Here is a 15,831-nt window from a genome sequence, read left to right as displayed (position 1 = left end):
AAACAATGCTAAAATTTGTATAGAATCAGAAAAGACCCCAAATCGCCAAGGAAATGTTGAAAAAGAAAAACAAAGCTGGGGGCATCACGTTGCCTGATTTCAAGCTATATTACAAAGCAGTGATCACCAAGACAGCATGGTACTGGCACAAAAACAGACATATAGACCAATGGAACAGAATAGAGAGCCCAGATATGGACCCTCAACTCTATGGTCAAATAATCTTTGATAAAGCAGGAAAAAACATGCAATGGAAAAAAGACAGTCTCTTCAATAAATGGTGCAGGGAAAATTGGCCAGCCACATGCAGAAGAATGAAACTCGACCATTCTCTAACATCATACACAAAGATAAACTCAAAGTGGATGAAAGACCTCACTGTGAGACAGGAATCCATCAAGATCCTAGAGGAGAACATAGGCAGTAACCTCTTTGACATCGGCCACAGCAACTTCTCTCAAGACACATCTCCAAAAGCTAGTGAAACAAAAGCAAAAATGAACTTTTGGGACTTCATCAAGATAAAAAACTTCTGCACAGCAAAGGAAATGGTCAACAGAACAAAGAGGCAACCCACAGAATGGGAGAAGATATTTGCAAATGACACTACAGATAAAGGGTTGGTATCCAAGATCTATAAAGAATTTCTCAAACTCAACACCCAAAAAACAAATAATCAAGTCAAAAAATGGGCAGAAGACATGGAAAGACACTTCTCTGAAGAAGACATACAAATGGCTAACAGACACATGAAAAAATATTCATCATCATTAGCCATCAGGGAAATTCAAATCAAAACCACACTGAGATACCACCTTACACCAGTTAGAATGGCCAAAATGGACAGGGAAAGAAACTCAAATGTTGGAGTGGTTGTGGAGAAAGGGGAACCCTCTTACACTGTTGGTGGGAATGCAAGTTGGTACAGCCACTTTGGAAAACAATGTGGAGGTTCCTCAAAAATTTAAAAATAGAGTTACCCTATGACCCAGCAATTGCATTCCTGGGTATTTACCCCAAAGACACGGATGTAGTGAAAAGAAGGGCCATATGCACCTCAATGTTCATAGCAGCAATGTCTGCAATAGCCAAACTGTGGAAAGAGCCGAGATGCCCTTCAACAGATGAATGGCTAAAGAAGATGTGGTCCATATATACAATGGAATATTACTCAGTCTTCAGAAAGGATGAATATCCAACATGGATGGGACTGGAGGAGATTATGCTAAGTGAAATAAGTCAAACAGAAAGTCAATTATTATATGGTTTCACTTATTTGTGGAGCATAAGGAATAGCATGGAGGACATTAGGAGAAGGAAGGGAAAAATGAAGGGGGGGAAATCGGAGGGAGAGATGAACAATGAGAGACTATGGACTCTGAGAAACAAACAGGGTTTTAGAGTGGAGGTGGGAGGGGGGATTGGTTAGCCCAGTGATGGGTATTGAGGAGGGCACGTACTGCATGGAGCACTGGGTGTTATACGAAAACAATGGATCATGGATCACCACATCAAAAACTAATGATGTATGGTGACTAACAAAACATAATAAAATTTAAAAAAACAACAACAAAAAACTGTAACTACTTGGGGTGCCTGGTAGCTCAGTCATTAAGCATCTGCTTTTGGTTCAGGTCATGATCCCAGGGTCCTAAGATTGAGCCCCGCATTACATCGGGGCTCCCTGCTCAGCGGGAAGCCTGCTTCCCCCTCTCTCACTCCCCCTGCTTGTGTTCCCTCTTTCGCTGTGTCTCTCTCTGTCAAATAAATAAATGAAATCTTTAAAAAAAACTTTACCTATAATTCTAAGAAAAGAAATGTATCCAGAGAGAAGACTATATCAAAACCAAGCTCTGGTAAATGCTGAATTGATCAGTCTATAATCGTAATGCAAGATACGACTTCATAGTCTATTCAAAAAAATGTGAAGCTTTGTCTTAGAAACAGTTTGGCCTTAAGCACTGGCTTCCATGCATCAAATAGTGTAGAGAACAAAAAGCTGACTATGCCAAGAGAGTTTCAGCAGCGTGAGAAACTCAATACATTCTTCTTCCAGAAGTTGTAGGAAGAAATATATATTTTTTCCTCAGTAGATTTTTTTAAAATGAGAAAACCAAGACTTCTTAAATGAGTCATACCCCAATAACTATTTTCCTATGTAAGTTTTTAAACTAGATTTTGAACTTCAAGCTCATAAAAGTGAATTTCATATAACTCATATCACTGGGTTGAGATGAGAGGGTCAAAGTAAAATGGTGATGTTTAGGAATAACATATCTTACAAGTTGGATTTTTGAAGTGTTGCTTTTGTTTTAAATTACTGCTATCTACATCAGACTCCTTTCACTCAATAGCATTCATTCGGGTTAGCACTTTGGCAAAAACAGCATGAACCTGAATTACTGTTGATGTCCACTTGGGACATTCACCAAAATTCAATATTTTAAAAGACAATGTTTCACATTTCAAATCTAACTGTACTATCAAGGTACTTCAGGTATGGATTAGTCAAACTCCAAAAGGCAAGACTGATCATGAGCTTTTCTGGAAATGATTTCAACTTTATATTCAGGAAGCTCTAATTGCATATTTTCGAAGTACCACTTATTAGATGTGTGATCATAATCAGGTTACTTAATTCTCAGTAATGTTCTCTTCTCACCCCAAAATGGGATTATTTTGTCAGTAGGTATAGCTCATATGTTTTAGTTCACTTTTCAACTCCATTTGTTTGGTAAAGGTAACTGAAATCCAGTATCAAGAAAGTTTTTCTAAGTAAGTAGGAATCAAGTTGTTGGTGACTATCCATGACTATCCAGGGACTTGACAACACAAAAATCCAGATTTACTAATAATGTTCTATTTCAAAGACTTTGAATACAAAATAAAAATATATATTTATATAAAGCATAATGAGTAGATATGCACACAGGGAAGAGAGAAATATTTATTGAGTAGAGTGTTAGAATATAATACTGTTCAATGATGTCTGTTATCCTTTCTCTGTTACCCTTTCTCTGTAGAGCAACTACATTGCTATAGGCTCATATGATTATGACCAAGGGCAAGAGAAAGAAGTGAAGTGTGTCACTCTGGGGCTGCAGCAATGGTATCCCATGTGTAATTTTCCTGTGTACCACATCCTCCAAGATCTGACTGTGGAGGCCATTGTTCAGACGACAATGTTAAAAGGATAAAACAGTCTAGTCTATTGAGTCACTGTATGGTGGACAGAGTCAACCAAACCCTTGGTGGACTTTATAGACATGAGCAATGAAATTACATTGTGTTAGCCATTGAAATTTGGGGTTATAACATGACCTGATCTACGCTGATTACTATGGAAAATGATCAAATGATAACTCACATTTACATCTATAAGTCTAAATGACGTTTCTGAAGTATCAATTTGCTAATAGCAGAAAAGGGAAAAAAAATAAGCTGGAACTGTGAAATCTTTCATTGAATTTAATGTCAAATTAAATTATATCATTATAATGCGATTTATATCTCCACTTTTACATAATAGTGGCAGAGGTCTGATGTTGTCCACTGCCCTCGCATGTGACTGAGTGGTAAGTCCTGTCAAGCTGAAGCCAAGATGGGGGCCATATTCACCTCATTAGGGAATTATTTGGTAGTAGGCAGTGGCCCATTCAGATAAACATGAAGGACATTCCTGGAGATGACTAGAAATGATGTTCCTACTCTCATAATGAGTGGCAGGGAAAGAAACATCTCACTCATTCTGATAGACTTTGCCATGTTCAGAGAATGTTTCTAAAACTGATCATGAGTAAAGACAGATTAAGGAACAAGCCAGCTCAGCAAGAAGAGTAGAGGAGGTCTTCTGAGGTCCAGCAATAAATTTTCTATATTGATAAGTTAGTTAACTTTTGGTGGAGCCCAAACCATCCTCATTGATACACCAAGCACCATATGGACAGTGATAGGAAAAATAGTCTATTTAAAACTGGGATAATTTCACTTGTGCTTCCAAAACATTGAGATTTTTGTTTGACTCAGCAGTGGTAAAATGAACAACATTTTTTCTTTGTTTTTTTTTGCCTCATCTTTTCCTGGACACATTAATGTGCAAAAAAATTTTCCCTCTCTACAGGTCTTCCATAGTAATTACCAAATAATTTCAAACTTCTGGAAGAGATTGGTTCAAAAATCTATTGCTTGTGTATATTTTTTTAATGACTAAACCATACTTAGCTCACCCCCAAGAAGCTCTAACTGGGTGCATAAAGCATGATGTATATTGCTTTTATTCCCCATAGAAAGAATTGTACTCTATAAAAAGATGAAAGCCAGGTGGAAATAATTAATTTTGTTTTTACAAAGGCTCCCAAACTCCATATTAAACTGTTATATAACTATTGAATTGATTAATTAAAATGTGTCACATCCTCTATCTTGGTATGAAAAATTTTATGCATTATCTTTTGTTTGCAATAATTTCTTTCTAAGGTTGAAGGTTAATATCTAGTGTGATGCATAGTAGATGTTTTTCCTTAATTAAAAAAAAATAAGCTATGTAACTTAGATTATTAGTTCTGCTTCAACACTACATAAAATGTAAGTCTTTGCCTTACAATGATTACACTTTTAACTTGATGATATAAATTTAAAACAAATCCAAGAATACCCATCATAAAACAAGCACAGAAACAAAGATAACTTCATATAGGATTGAATTAGTTAGGCTTGAGACCAGTGTATGTGTCTGATATTGATGTTAGACAGATATCACATACCATTAGGTTTTGCAATGATGTAGTCTTGGTCCTAAACAGGAAATGGCGCAAAGCCTCTCTACTCTAAATTTTCCCTATTTAACACTTTTTTCTTAGGGATTTGAAATTTGAGCATGGGATGGGTACATGTGGATGAAGGCAAATTTCTGTCCTTCCTTCTATTTTTCTCCCACTCCGAAAATCTGCTGTGAATTACAAAGACCTTATTCTTTTCTCTCTTGTCTGACAGGAAATTCTTCTGTCATGTCTTTCTCCTTCTGGATGTTTTTAGCCTCTTCCCTGTGTCCATACTAAAAGAATGGCTATATGCCAAATTTTAGGAGGTAAAAGGAAAGCTAGATTAGTTTAACATTTTCAAAATATTGTCCTATTTATATAAGTAAAACGATGTTTTATATATTTTTTTCACTGAAGAAAAAGTTGTGAAAACAAATGAAAAAAGAAACTTAAAATTACTCAAATTCCCATCACTCTAAAATAATGACTGCTAACATTTGGGTGTATATTTTCCTAGCACTTTTCCTAATCATATTTATTTTAAAGGGATCATATTACAAACACTATTTTTTTTTTTTTACCTTCTTTGACTCATCTAACATTATGTTATGGACCACTTTCTATGTCAATGGAAAATAAATCTACATCAGTATTTCAATGGTTGTATAATATTCCATTTTAAAAATATCATAACTTGCTTAACCAGATTCCTATGTAATTTCTCTGTAATGAAGTTGGTACATGTTTGTCATTGTTGATGTATTTGGCTATTTTCTTTAGGGTGAGTTCTTGGGCTTGGAATTATGAGAATTAAAGGAAGTACATATTTTGACAAGGTTTTTTCAACAAGATTATTATTTTTTTAATTGGGCAGTAAGCAACCAAAGCTCTAGGAAATGAACTTTGCCAAGTATAGATTAACAGATCACACTTTATCCCTAGGATGACTACTACAATCTAGGTACCTCTTGCCTTTGTAGATTTCTCTCCTTCCACTTTTGACAAATTATTTTTTTATTTTATTTTAATTTTTTAGAGAAGGGGGAGGGGCAGGGGAGAGGGAGAGAGAATCTTAAGCAGAATGAATGTACACACTGAATGTAGAGCCTGATGGGAGGCTTGATCTCACAATCCTGAGGTCATGACCTGAGCTGAAATTGAGAGTTGGCTGCTTAACTGACTGCACCACTCAGGTTTGGCTTGACAAATTTTCTTAAATGGATATTCTATGATCTGTGTGAAATATATCCCTTCTAACCAACATCACTGCTGGTTGATTACATAGAGTTCTTAACCAGTGACCAACTACCCAGTCAGGGGTGTTCAGTAGTCATTGCTGGAAAGTTGCACCCTCATCCCAACAAATAGGTTGCGGTAGTTTAGCACTTGATTAACATGGAAGGTGCCTAGACTACTCTTCAGGCACAGGCAGTGGTGTGCTGATAAACTTGACAATTTCTCTGGTGTAAACATTCCCACCATGGCCTATTTTAAGCTACCAAGTGACTTGAAAAATTTTTCAATATTGAGCAGGCAACTTCACAAGCCATAGGAGACTGTTAAAGCCCACCACTGGCCTGAGCAGGGGTACTAAGAGTGGTCACAGGACTCTGTCCATAATCTGAGCTGTTTTATTCCATGTCAGAGTCTTTAGTGGCTAAACACTGTCAAAACCATTACCACCTTTCTCTGTGCTTCTTTCTCTTTGTTTTCCTGACTTATATTTGGGGACAAAGAACCTATATAAACTTGCTTTTGGACATAAAGACTAGGACATCCTAACTAATAGCCAACTTTCCTTCCAGAGTTGGAACATTGTATAGCAAAAATCATAATAGTGGTATCACTTGGGGGCTCTTTTCTCCATTCTGCCACAGGAATTATTAACATCAATTCACTAAATCTTGGTGAAGAACAGAATCTGGCAGCAAACTCAGTATCTCTCTTGAGACACTTAACAACTATCCTACTTAGTATCTGGGTTAGTAGACAATATGGATTATTGTTATAAACAATATGGCTTATGCGTCTTACTCCCAAATTGAGACATTGCTTATAAAAATACTTTGTAAACTGTAACGAGAACAGCACCATCAGTTTTTATTCGTTTCTGTAGTCTCAATTTTCTTTGATTTTTTTTTTCCCTGTGAGAGTCTAAATTCCTGCTTTGTTCTCTCTAAAATTTGAGAGAGTGCTAAAAATCCTTTTTTTTTTTGTAAAGTCAATCACCCATCGGAGAGTGCTAAAATGGCAACCACTACATTCCACTTTCACTTGGTTCCATAGACTGCATGTTTGCAGAAAGTAAGTTGAATCATTCATGTCCCTGAGTTTATAGCTATTAAATGATCATTGTAATAGCTATTGTTCACATGAGCTGAGAATTATAAAATTGTTGGATTTATTCAAACTCCATGTCCAAAATGTCTTCCAATTACTGCCTTTGTGCTTAATTAAATTCAGTTGTTTTTCAATTTTTTTGGCCCACTATACTAAAGTTGAGATTGAAATCTGTTTTTATTTTTATTTGATGCTGGGGGGGGGGGGGCAAGCTATCAGCATATGTCAAATCTAAAGCAAAATATATCCATCAATACACACATGTGATTTTGCAAGATGTCCCAAAATGTTCACATTCCTGAGGAGGAGAGAAAAGAGAATCTACAAAAATTACTTTTGCTACAAGAGGAATATATGCAAGTTGAAAGGATTTCACGATAACAAAAGCCTCACAAAAAAGGACTGGACTTGGTCCATGTTTTAGGAATTTGCAGATATAAAGAGTTAGTTATCTTCTACTTTGGCTCTGCAATGTGTAGTGTGAAAATATTTGCTGTCAGTAGAAAAAAAAAAAAAAGCTGGAATGCATAGATTTCACTGACAGGGAGAGACCAAGAAACCCTTCTCCTCTTTGTCTTTATAGTTCTGCCTTTTTCTCAATGTTTGTAATATGACAGAACCATTGGTTTTTATCCATCAATCTTTCCTCACCCCCACCACATTTGTTTGAATATCGCAAATAGTTTGTTGCCCTGCATGTAGTTCACTATTAAGCCACACCGTACCAGCTCTTCTTGCTTAGATTCAAAACACTAAGCAGTTTGATACTGCCTAGCTGATAGGCTACCTTTCTTATTCTTTCTTTTCCCCTGAAAATTTCATCAAGTTTTAGGAAAAAAGCATATGAGGTAATATAACACATATGCCAACAAGATATTAATTTCTAAAAAATGCATCCCAAACATTTGAGAGTGTTACAGGAACACTTTCTCGGTTAACTCCCCAAAGGGTGTAACAACAACTAAATGTGTCTGTAAAAAGTCGTTTGTAAAGCATGTATTACATTGTGTTCGGATGAATGTGGTTTCAGGAATGTTCTTTGAGCGCATTATGCAAATACAAGTGTCTCAATCTCAGTATTTGTCATGAATATCCACTCCTCAAAAGAAAACATTTCAAACACTCAAAATTGTATCATTTACGTAGTGACATAGTTGGAAATCTTAAAACCTTTATGTCAGCAGAAAAATACTTCAGCCCCATTCCTTAGCTTTAATTAACACTGCTTTCTCCAACATTATTAATTCATGTTATGTGAACATTAAAACTTAAGCAAAACTTGTGTGCAGAAAGCGTGGATAAATCTTGACTCCATTAGAAAAAGCAATTTGATAAGCAGCTATGTGTCTAGTTGCTTAAGTCTCTTGTATAGTACACATTTATGTAACTTTGAGATTTGGAATGGTTGTTGAAAATTTCCTGTGTTGTCCAGTGAGAAAAATATAGAGTAGTGATGGGGGTGGTGTGTGGGAAGAGGACTGGAATTGTCCCCTGATCTTTGCCCAGATGAGCCAGCAGGAGAGATCAATGCCCAGAATTGCTCCCTAGCAGAGTCTGGGGACAAATTATTTTCACATTAAGATCCTTGCATACCTAATCTAATTTGAAGTTCTCTATTTTACCCTCATAAAATCTTTAACTTGATGAGCACTACTTGTAGTAATATTGATAGTTTGCAAATACTCGTTTAATGATTGAGCCATTCGTGTTGAAACTGTAAGCTCCACCTGGCAGGACTTCAGTCACTGCCATGAACTGCCCTTGGTTTTTTTCTTTACCCCAAAATCTACCTCCATGTTAACCCATTCTTTTCTGCTACTTTGTTGTGGTTTCTAGGGAAGTTCACCCTAGAGAGACTGACTGCTATTTCTTCTCTTTTATCCACATCAAGGTTCCTGATCAGGCTCAGATTGGCTGCTTTAGAGGCATATTTGCAGTCCTGGTCCGAGAATCCATAGATTGCATTCTCATTATTGTTCTTGTTGATAATGAAGATTTTAAAATCATAGCAACATTCAGATAAATTTCACATAAACACTAACTAAAATTAGTATGCCTCATGGATTCTCATGTATATGAAAGATTTTTCCTCGTTGAAACAACTAAATTACAATCATTAATGTTCTCTATAGATAACGTTAGAAATACTGCTTTTTCTAACATTTTATTATGAAAATGTTCAAATATAGAAATAAGTTGAAAGAATTGTAGTGATTTCACATGTAACAATATACAACCTAGATTCTACAATTAACATTTTTAGTGCATTTGTTTCATCAGGTTATTCATGTATCCATTGTTGATATCTATCAAACCATCATATATTTTTGATGCACTGCCAAGTAAATGGAGACATCAGTATGCTTTATTCCTAAATACCTCAGCATTTAAATGAGCATAGTATTAATACTTTAAATTATTAATAATTTCTAGTTAATTTTCATGTGAAATTTTACAGAATTGTTATAAATGTTTTTTTTAATTTCTAAAAAATACTTTATTTATTCATTTGTCAGAGAGAGAGAGAGCAAGCACAAGCAGGGGGAGTGGCAGGCAGAGGCAGAAGCAGGATCCCTGCTGAGCAGAAGATCCTGATGCAGGACTTGATCCCAAGGCCCTGGGATCATGACCTGAACCGAAGGCAGATGCTTAACCGACTGAGCTACCCAAGCATCCCAACGGTTTTTAATTTTTTAATACATGACCTATAATCACTCATAGATGAATTCTATGATTTTTAGACTTTGCATATATTTGTTCATATTATCAAAACCACCCCCCAGTTTGACAGACCATTTGTGCTGATGCAAAAGTCATTTGCTTTAATGGGAGCTGAGAAGGTAATCTGGTTTCTAAGGAGTTTAACCACTGATTTATTACTGGAACTATAATGGATTCCACAAAGATAATTATCTTCAATGTACCACATTACAATGAAAACTACAAATAGCTATATAAATTTTACCTTATCATTGTTGTCTCTCGAATTCTTTATTCATTGATATTTTGTCCTAAAATACTTTAAATTACAAAATACATCCAGAAATGTATTTTTGATCACTATAATCTGAAAGCATATATGTATAAAGGTTAATTTGTTTCATTTTATTCCAAAAAGTATTTAAAGAGACATATTAGCATATTAATTTAATTAGGCAAGTATTTATTTTCATATATCTACCATGTGTACTAGACCCCAGGAGAGTTATAAAGATGAGGATGGCTAATCCTTGAAAAGTCAGATTAAGGAGTTTTTTGTCATATCAGTTGCCAATGTAAGAATTGTGAACATTTCTTAAGAAAAAAATTACGTAATTGGAGAAATGTTTTAGAAATAGGAGTTGGAAAAATATGTTTGATTTAAAATGAATAATGAACAAAATGCTGAAGTTGGAGAAATCAGTTAATTTTTTTTTTTTTAGATTTTTTTTATTCTTATGTTAATCCCCATACATTACATCATTAGTTTTAGATGAAGTGTTCCATGATTCATTGTTTGTGCATAACACCCAGTGCTCCATGCAGAATGTGCCCTCCTCAATACCCACCACCAGGATAACCCATCCTCCCACCCCCCTCCCCTCTAGAACCCTGTTTGTTTTTCAGAGTCCATCTTCTCTCATGGTTCATTTACCCCTCCGATTTCCCCCGCTTCATTCTTCCCCTCCCGCTACCTTCTTCTTCTTCTTCTTTTTTTCTTAACATATATTGCATTATTTGTTTCAGAGGTACAGATCTGAGATTCAACAGTCTTGCACAATTCACAGTGCTTACCAGAGCACATACCCTCCCCAGTGTCTATCACCCAGTCACCCCATCCCTCCCACCCCACCCCCCACTCCAGCAACCCTCAGTTTGTTTCCTGCAATTAAGAATTCCTCATATCAGTGAGATCATATGATACATGTCTTTCTCTGTTTGACTTATTTCACTCAGCATAATACCTTCCAGTTCCATCCACATCGTTGCAAATGGCAAGATTTCATTCCTTTTGATGGCTGCATAATATTCCATTGTATATATATACCACATCTTCTTTAGCCATTCATCTGTCGATGGACATCTTGGCTCTTTCCACAGTTTGGCTATTGTGGACATTGCTGCTATAAACATCAGGGCGCATGTACCCCTTCGGATCCCTACATTTGTATCTTTGGGGTAAATACCCAGTAGTGCAATTGCTGGGTCGTACAGTAGCTCTATTTTCAACTACCAGTTAATTTTTGAGTATACTCTGAGCATTGGCTTAAATAATTTATATGTATTAATGTATTTATTCCTCCCAACAAGCATGTGATGTTGGCATGTGATTTTCATTAACATTTTACAAGTATAGGCACAGGTGCAGAGAAGTTAAGAGATTAACTAATATCACAAATACAGTTGAGACTAGGATAGGTTTAAGTCCGAGCAGTCGAGCTCCAGCCCATGTGCATTTAACTACAATTTTAAAATCATTCAAGGTTAAGGAAGCAGTGGGTGTGGAAAGGAAGGATCAATTGAGTAAAATAGAACTTTATCATTTTACCTACTGTCAATTAATGAGAAACAGGGGTTGAAAGAGTAAAAACTAGTATAATTTTTGAGCCTAGTACCTGAGAGATTCATCTTCTATATAAGTCAGAAGAAGAAAATAAGTTTTGATTTGGCAACTTGTAAAGTGTTCACAGAGCAATAAGTTAAAAACATTCAGAGGAGGCCATTTTGGAGGATTTGAACCCTGAGAGGCTAGTGGCTGGAATAGGCATCAATCAGCATGTGTACAGAACATAGCCAAACACAATTTCCTCCACTTAACCAACAGGTTAGCCTATAACCAGATTAGCCAGTATTTGCACAGTGAGGTCAGAAGTGAGGGACTCACAGTGAAAGAAGTGTTTCTATGATTAGATTTCTCATTGCAGGGAGGTAAACTGATCAAAAGTTTTTAACATACTGAGTGATCCCAGGAAATTGGGGTAAGGTTTAGGCCTACCTCTATCTGGGACCATGCTATATTGCTACCTGCTCTGCATAATTGTTTTAATAAGCTTCTATTTTTGCCTAAAAAATTTATAGCTGAATTGTGCTTCTGTGATTTTTGTCAATCACGTAGTAATTTGTTTGTGAAAAACTAATAGGTGAAGAGGTTGCTAAAGTACAAATGTGTCCTAGAGGTGAAAACACAACTTTGACAAAAAAAGATAAATTACCTAAAAAGTATGAACTTCTGCAGAAGAGACTGTGTTTGGGAAGGGGAGTGGTTGGTAAGGGATAAGATCTTCCTCTTGCAGGATCTCCCTCCAACATCTTAGAAATTGAGACCAGCTCCTGATATAATAAGAAACCAAACAAGCGAAACAAGTATTAGTAAGTAGAAAATGATGGGTAAAGTATTTAACGGATTTTTACAGCTGTGGTAAAGCATGTCCATATGAACTTAAGGATCCTGGTTGACCAGATGTTATATAAGACTTGCCCTGTAAAAAATACAGGGTTTGCTGCTTACAATTAGTCAGGAAAGATTTGTATGTTTATTAAAATAGTGGTCAATTAAGCTTTCCAGAAAAGTAAAGACATCTGAGTTTAGGAAGAGGTAGTAGGGTAAGAAGTCTTATCTCAAGTAGGTGATATACTGCAATACACAATATGGTACACATTAAGCATTTAATGAAGATTAGTTGTCTAAACAACCAAACAAATGAATAAATGAAGGAATGAGGAAATGATGAGTGGATGGTTGCAGTGGTTAGATGATAGAGTAGAGGAGTAGGTTAGTAAAAAGGAATTTGACCAAGTAAGCATGTAAGTACAATGCAAACTACAAACCTTAAATACAAGAAAAATAAAATTGGAAAAATATAGGATTGATCTTATTCAAGTTTAGTAACAGATTTTCAGTGTAATGCTTCTTCAGTTTAATTTCAACATGTTAAATTAATGGAAGTGCATTAAGAAATAATTGGTCATAGCTCTAAGATCCCATTTATTCTTCCTTAATTATTTCTCAGAGGACCTAAAATAATTGTACTTCAATTTCAACTAATACCTCTCTTGGAAATGCCTAACTAATGCCTCTCTTGGCAATGCTTGGTAAATATAATCAACTATTTATCCTGGTTTAAAAAATATTTTTTATAGACATGATACATGTTGATTGTAGAAAATATATTTACTTTATAAAGCCATACTTCAGAAAGAGGAAGCTAAAGCAAGGATAAAGCCAAAGTTGAAATATTTGTGTTGTTAAAATCTTTTCCAATATTCCAACTTCAGTGAACTAGCCAAACACAATTAACTTTGGTTTGAGGGTTTGCTCTCTATTAGCAATAAGATCCTTGTGTTCATGCAAAAGTATTACACCAATATTATTTGTTTTAGTCCATTCCAGCCACTATAACAAACTACCATAAGCTGGGTGGCTTATAAACAACAGATATTTATTTCTCACAGTTCTGGAAACTGGAAAGTCCAAGATCAAGGCACTGGCAGATTCCATGTCTGGTTAGGACCCACTTCCTGGTTCACAAACAGTATCTTTTCATTTTTGCTGTGTCTTCACATGGCAGAAGCAGGCGAGGGAGATCTCTGGGATCTATTTTATAAGGGCACTAATCCCACTTATGAAGGCTCTGCCTTCATGACCTTATCACCCCACAGAGTTCCCATGTTCAAGTAGGATCACATTAGGGATTAGGTTTCAACATATGAATTTTGGGGGACACACAGTCTGTAGCATTGTATCAGACAGTGTTGTAGAGTGTCATCCTTTTATTTTTATGTGTATTCCTGATTGAAAAACAAAACAATCCTGATGTTCTCTTTTAAAAGAAGAAAGTGAACTAGATTGTTAGGTTGTAGTGGTAATAAGACTGATCTCACAAAGGAAAGAAAGACTTCTTTTGAAATATCACATGACACAGTTTCACTTACTATTAATTCAATTTAGCAAATGTTGATTATTAGGTATAAGCTTGGCACTCAGTGAGCGAACTAAAATGAATCCCATTTTTATCTACTGACTCATATAAATTCCAATCTTTGTGAAATATACCAGTTGTAATTTGATGTGGTTACTGTTTACCTTCAGGATAATTGTAACCTGTATCCTGAGATAATTCCTTAAAAATAAAAATAAAGAATATCTTATGTGTTCCACATTGATGAGTAAGATTTTACCAGTAGAGCATAATTATCTATCTATTCTGATTATGACAGTTTACTATAGAGTGGCATTTTCTTCTTTCCAGAGAGAAAGTATCCTGATGATAAAGACCCCCTGGATGTACCTTTTTATTTCTTTCTTAGTAGCTGATCTGAAATGGAGAAAACTTTATTAACTATGATAGTACTGGAAACCTAGTAACCAAAGTCAAACCAAAGTATAGACTGAGGGGGGGGGGGGTGGGTGGGGGAAGCCATGCCCAGCCCAATGACCTTAATACATTACATATTAGAAAAAGACACAGTCTACCAAATTAAAAAAAAAAAATCTAAGTCCTTAGAGAAATTGAAACTCACAGAAAACATAAACCAAAGTGTTTTATATTAAGGATTCCGTCTTTGATTAAATATATCTAATACTGTTTATGCAGTGGCTTGTAAATGCATGCTCAAAGCCCATAAAATAAAGGTTAGAGGACAACATTCCATGCTACTAAGTTTTCTTTATTGAAAGACGCATCAAATAGTGATGTCAAAGACTCAAGTGCCGATAATATTCTTTCAAGCAGCTGACCTACTTTTTTTAGGACAAGGCTCCAGTTTTCCCAAATGCTTGTCATTTAGGTTTTAAGAATAAAAAATATAGTCACTTCTGTTTTTTGTTCATAGTTAGAAACAGAACTTATATCAGATTTTTTAAAAGATTTATTTATTTATTTATTTATTTATTTATTTATTTATTTATTTATTTAGAGCAAGTGCGAAGAGGGGCAGAGGGAGAGGAAAGGGAGAATCCCAAGTGGACACACTGCTTAGTGCAGAGCCCAATGGGCTTGATCCCATGACTCATGAAATCATGACCTGAGCTGAAACCGAGAGTTGGACATTTAACCGACTGAGCCACCAGGTGCCCCTCACAGTATTTTTGTTTGTTTGTTTTCTTTTTCCTCACCTGCAATTATAAAATAATGGTGTGGAAAGCAAATGGTGTGGTGGAAAGCTTTTATAAAATAATGGGGTGATGGAAAGTCAAACATCAAATTTATGGGGAGAAGTTTAGAAATGATTTGTTACATTTTAACTAAACATGACACAATGACATTAGAATAATGCAATAACTGGTTGAAAATGAAAAAAAATAAATATTAACATTTACTTTCTTAAAAAATTTTTTTTTTCTTTCATACATGATGTTAGAAAGTTTGATCAAGAACAGTTACATTGACATCACGGAGAAAGATCTAAGACATAGGTAACTATACTTTCTCTGGAAGGTGTCTACCTTGAGGACAATATAAATGAGGTGTTTTAAGGAGGTTGATTCCCGGGGCACCTGGGTGGCTCAGTTGGTTAAGCGTCTGACTCTTGATTTCAACTCAGGTCATGATCTCAGAGTCCTGGGATTTGAGCCCCACATTGGTCTCTATGCTCAGGTTGGAGTCCGATTGAGATTCTCTTCCTCTGTGCCTCCTTCTGCTCTCTTGCTCTCTCTCTGTCTCCCTCTCTGTCAAATAAATAAAACTTTTTAAAAAATCAGAGTTGATTCCCATATTGAAGTCAGTACCATCATATGAATGTTATATATTTA

The sequence above is a fragment of the Neomonachus schauinslandi genome, chromosome 1 (genome assembly GCF_002201575.2).
Source record: "Neomonachus schauinslandi chromosome 1, ASM220157v2, whole genome shotgun sequence".
Lineage (NCBI taxonomy): Eukaryota > Metazoa > Chordata > Mammalia > Carnivora > Phocidae > Neomonachus > Neomonachus schauinslandi.
Note: the sequence above shows the minus strand (reverse complement) of the source record.